Source organism: Bemisia tabaci, chromosome 1 (assembly GCF_918797505.1).
Source record: "Bemisia tabaci chromosome 1, PGI_BMITA_v3".
NCBI classification, from domain to species: domain Eukaryota; kingdom Metazoa; phylum Arthropoda; class Insecta; order Hemiptera; family Aleyrodidae; genus Bemisia; species Bemisia tabaci.
In genome coordinates this window covers 33,207,567-33,213,566 of record NC_092793.1, presented here as the reverse complement: position 1 = coordinate 33,213,566, position 6,000 = coordinate 33,207,567, and positions in this window count along the sequence as shown.

Below are 6,000 nucleotides of genomic sequence, written 5' to 3'. Positions count from 1 at the left end.
CAAGGTCCTTTTTTTCCATTTTCGCGTACAATTTTCATTGGTTTATTGGTAACCTAAGGTGGACGACACCCAAAGATGCAAAGTTCGAAAAGCGCAAACTTCGAAAGGAGGTTCTGGTATTCACAGCCCAGAATCTCAAAGCGAAGGTGTTGAGACTCACCCGAAAAGCGCAGAACCCTGAACAGAGGAAAATTTAAGAGGAAACTTAATGTACATGATTCTTGTTAACGTCTTAACTAAAATTTCATGGCCGGATTCACCTACTTGCCGCCCATGGGCCGCCTGTATTTTGCCGCCCCCTTCTCATTCGTTTTGAAACTCGATAAAAACCATCAAATGAACGACCAGCGGGGAGGGGTGCATAAGACGCATTTACTCGTGTTGAACACATTTTTTGGGAAAGCCCTGTCAACACTATTATCAAAAGTTCACGGAACTATGCGCGAAAGTTAAGTTCCGTAAACCTATCTCTGTGTGGACAAGGCCTTCAAGTCATAAGAAATGGACGAAAAAATTATGAAAGAACATACATAAATGTGGATCAATGATTTCAACTTCCGCCGCCGCGCTGGGCAGACCGTACCTTGTTTGGCGCAATGCGTGAAGTATTCCGACAGTCTTGTAGGCACTTTGCATTTCACGCCGACCGCTGCTGAACGCACTGTAATGGACGCAACGCGTGAAGTATTCACGCAGTCTTAAGAAATGAACGAAAAAATTATGAAAGAACAAACATAAATGTGGTTCAATGATTTTAACTTCCGCCGCCGCGTCGCGCCGCGCAGACCGCACCGTGTTGGGCGCAATGCGTGAAGTATTCGTGCAGTCTTGTAGGCGCTAATATGTGTTACATGCCGATCGCCGCGCCGAGGGCTTCTCCTTTTCATCTCAAGTCCTCGTCATCATTGCTCTCTGCGCCGCGCCGTTCCAGGCCAAATTGCGTGTTTGGTCTCTCTCTCAACTCGACCTATTGAAGGTGCTGTCTCTTGTATCACTAAGAGACCACAAAATTAGAAATTATTATACTCTCAGGAAATGAGAGATTTTGTCGCTTTTTCTCGTTTGTAATTTTGTTTCTATAGATCCGATTTTTTTTTATATCTGCACTTTGAAAAATTGCAAATTTTTGCCGCCCCTTAGATTTGCCGCCATGGGCCGCGGCCCATGTGGCCACCCCCTTAATCCGGCCCTGGTGAGGAACTAAAGGCCGGTTTCGATGATTGTTCTTTGAAAATTTCGCAGTTACACGTTAAAAGCATTTTTTCAAAAGGGCGGAGGAATCAGACACGAATCTTGCTCCGATACCTAATTTTTATGCGATTTTAAGAACCGTCAACGTTTTAATACATTTGAACAATGAATGCATTTTGCAGAAAATTGACAATGTCGCGGTAAAAATCGGTAATAGTTTACTTCAACGGTGCAATGGTCGACGCTGGAATTAAAGTTGAGGTATAAGAGAGACAAACAAAACATTCTCAGTTAGTATTGCATACAACATGCTAAGCCATTTCCATCATAACGCCTGGATGCAACTATTCGAACTCCACGGATGCCCAGGTTGCCTACGCACGGAGATGAAGGCGTTTTGGTGCTTAAGGCATTCACCGCTTTATCTGCGGCGCAGACGCGGTGACCGACTGTATTGCAAGCATCCAAAATGATTGACCGCATTAAATTTTTAGTTTATACTACGAATGACATGAATAAACATGAACAGACGTTTCTCCGGGACATGAACAGTTGCTCTACAAATCATGCTCAACACATCGCAAAAATTAATTCATTTTTCGTCAAGCCACGGCGCCATGCCTCTGGTGGACTCCGATCCTCAAGCCCCTTATCCTGCGGACAGCCACAAGAAGTGCTTTTAGGGACGTTTCCATCTCCTTGTATCTATTCTAAAAAATTAGTCCTGTTATCTTCACATTTTGGACTGTTTGGCCTATATCCCTCTGTATCTTATCGCATTGACACGTCACATAAGGCAAGCATTCCCGCTCACATTCCGCTCCTTATTCAATATTCGAACCGTTAAAGGATTTCCACGTTGGTGGTGGGTGCGGGGGAGAGGGGTAGCAAAATGTGATTACGCTGCAAGCGAGCGGGGAAAGCATGGAAATAGACCTGTGTTCCAGGCCCGCTTCAAAACCCGAAGAAAACCGAATCATCAAGAAAGTCGAAAAATAAATCAAAGAATTAACGTGAAATGAAAATAGAGCGACTGATGCGGCCGGAGCGCGCGGAGGGGGGGGGGCGATGGGGGACGGGGGACGGGGCGAGTGAAAGTAGGAGCACGAGGGGGGGGGGGAGGAACGGGAGATTGAAAAATATGGTACACGAGGCCGCGGGAGGGGGAAGGGGGGGCTTCGCATCCCTCAATACTGCGCGCGGTGATACTCGCAGCCACGCGGAAGCTGCGCCGTGCGTACTTCAGTTTTAAAATATACATTATACACATCAATACTATCTTGAATCTGGAATCCGCGTCTAACGAAAACTTTCTAGCGCAAGCCCCCCCCCCCCCGCCTCCCCCCTCCCCCTCCGCGTCCTCCCCTCCTCGCCCGCTCGGCTCCTTTTCTCCTGATTCATTTATTTCTTTACGTAACATAATTTGACGCGTGCTCGGAGGGTGGAGGCTCGTCAAGGCGCAAGAGACGCGATTAGGTAAATGGAAACTGGAGAAGTGGAGGAGACCCTCCCCGCACCCCCCCCTGCAGGGCGCGGGGTTCTCCCTCGCCGCAAGCTTTATTATAAAGTTAAAGGAAGAATATTTACTTGTACGTTTACTCCGGCGGAATCCGCCCCCGCACTGCGCGCCCACCTCTTCACGAATTGTCGCCCGTGCCCTTGTTTTTGGTGGCGTGCTTTGCGATATATCGATGTATCCGCCGTTTATACCTGTGGAAAAAATCGAAAAATTTAAGCATCTTAAAGTCGATTTTTTACTGCAGCTTCAAATGGGGGAAACATCGAAAATCAATCATTCACGCCTCGCCGCTGTTTATTTTCATTTTTCGGAGGCTTATTTTTCCCCCTCTCGCGGAGGGGCGGGGGGGGGGGCTGATTACAACATATGCAACTCGATCGGAATGCTAAACACTGAAGTGTACATCCGATAGCTCTCGACTATTAATTTTTAAAACCGGGCGGGGTGCTTTTCGGAAGTTCCCCCCGCTCTCGAGCCGCGTCTTATGCTAATACCTCTTTGAAATGTGTATTAAGTCACAATAAAAACGCTTTTCGATCGCTTCGAATCGGGTTTCATAAGCTCCAGGCTGGGGGTGTGTTTCTTGACGATGATGATGATGGCGGTGGTTGTGATGGTGCGGTGATAACCAAGGAAAAAGTCGCCAGGAGCTTACATTCATCAGGCTCGTTTCAGAGCTCGTTATTTTCAGGTCTGTGTTTGGCGTAGATGGTAATGAGCATGGGGCTGATCGTTAAAATTGATGGATATAATTCAATAGAAAAGTATACAAAGGTTAAAATGGACACGGAGAAAATGTGTCAGGGGTTGTCCCTTAAAATTGTGGCACTACCCCACTTTGTTGGATGATATGGACATTTCCAATCAATTGTGGTAGTACCGCAACTCAAGTGGGGGTAGCACCGCAACATTTGGGTTGGTAACCTATAATTTCTGGGGCACTACCACAATTGATTGGAAATGGCCAAGTTGGGACCAGATTGGGACCTATAGCCCTTACCTCTTTTTTCCCGTGGAGCGATCCGATGGGTTGAAATGGTTGGCGATAGACTGAGGTGATAAATGATAAATTAACCATAGGGTATCTTATGAGTTTCTGTTAGTCTATTACTTACCTCCTTTTTCCATTGCAACCACGCACTTTTACCAATAGAATCGCTTGATTTTCCCTTTATCTTTTTTTTCATCGCTTTATATGCCTATCAATTTCAATAATCAGCTCGCTGACTCGAGAGTAAACCAGAAGAAAAAACGAAGCCATGTGGTGGAAACCCGAATCTTTTGAAAGATTTGGAGAGTTACTGATTACTCGTCATAGCTGTGCACGAATTCGTAATTTCTTTTTTCTCAGCTTCACCGTTAGACTCGAGTCAAAATCGGAAACAGTAGTATTTCATGATTTTTTTGTGGGGAAAATTTTGACAAAAAAACAGTTTTTCTTCATTTTCTCACAAGAATTAAATCATAAGCCATTTTTTCTCAAGTGATTCTCAACTTTCTATTATGCCCTTGCAACAGAGTCGTTCTTTTTCTCTTTTTCTCTCTCTCTCTTTTAACGTGACCATCTACAAGAAAAGAGACGCTCAAAAATTCTCATCGCCAAAAATATCGTTTGAAGGTTCCCATTTTTGACGGGGTTTTTTGCCAATTAGGGTTGAAAAAAATTCGTAAAATGTCTAGAAGCTTAGTTCACTCTGTGCTTTCAAATAATGAATTTAAGAATAACTGGGTTACCACTGACCCATTCATAGCTTTTGATTTTTAACTTCGATCAAAAGTTAGTGCAATTCTTCTGAGAGTGTGAAGCAACAGATTGTATGCTCCTTTAAAAACTATTTATCGTTAGAATTACTGATCATTCATTATCATTGAAGTAAGTACCAGGGCTTTGTAATTTCGGATTATCCGCACAAATATAATAGACAACAGCCGTTTGTGAAAGGTCGAATCTTAAAAAGCAATGTCTGCCCTCCGATAAGGCTGAGTGGGGGCTCAAATATTTCAGACAGGTACAAGTGGATACTAACCATTCTCAACAGTAAACCCTCATAGATAGCATTCTAAGGCAACAGTATAAACAATAATTATAGAGCGGGAATGCAAATCTCTCGCGGTATCTTTCACTTAAGAGTGTCTGCAATTACCCAAAAAGCGTTATCTCGAGTCATTTGAGAGGGTCCTTGTAGTTTGAGATCAGTAAGACTCCTCTTTCTCCTGTTTACTTTCCAATTCTTTGCAATTTTTCTCTCTCTCTTTTTACTGATTAGCTCTGAAAATATGCTAGATGAAAGAGAATAGTGCCAAAGTCGAACAATTCTCAATGACTTTAAGACCAGTCGCTCATACATTTCGCACTTTTCGATCGTGTCATTATATAACGCACCCTTGACATGAGATGAAATCGAGCGTCCCAGATCATACAGGTGAAAAGTAAATTGATTTAAGGCCGCCGATTCACCACAGGTAGGCCCATTGATGGAATGAAAAAATTGCGTCGTTTTCCTATCACACAAACTATTGCCCCCTCCCCCTCCCCTCCAAGCAGCCTGATTCTGCACTTATCGCAAATGGCGCATAATCTTATTGGTGTGACACGAATTTCGTCATGCATCTATCCCCAGAATCATCGGAGGTAGATGAGATGCGGGTTATTCCTTACCGTTCATAGGTTTAGCGCCGTAGAAAATTGGTGAACCCACCAAGGAAATCGCCACCGTCGCAATGGGTAACAGAATCAGGCTGCTGCTTATACCCCCCCCCCCCCCCCAAAAAAAAGCGGTGCCACAATACTATTTAGTCCATATTTCAATGATGAGGTGTTAACCTTAAAAAAGTTCGAAAGTTGGTAACGCTTTTTCCCTCCATTTTAACCTACTTTAAAAATCGATCCCAGGTGAGGCAAAAAATATCGATTGTTTCTCATACATTTAGACGGCCGAAACTCAGTTCAGAGAATCGCCTCACCCGCGGAGTATTCGCGGATTTAGGAAGTTGTATTTGACCAGGTTCCGGTTTCTTATTGTTTTGCGATTCGTGTCTCGAGGTAGGTTAGCTTGATCTCCGATCCTAGGAGGGCCGAGATAGTTTATCCGTCGCGCCGCACAGTGGTACGAGTCAATGGGAAAAGTCTGACTTGACGTGGAAATTTTAAAAGCTTGCGCACATCTTCATTAATTCCAACTTAGAGGCTCAAAACAGGTTTCACTCATTTTCTCACACAATTTTTTTCAAAGAACTTCACTTCAAATTTGTAATATGATGCAACAAGTTCATTTTCGGTCAAAAATTTG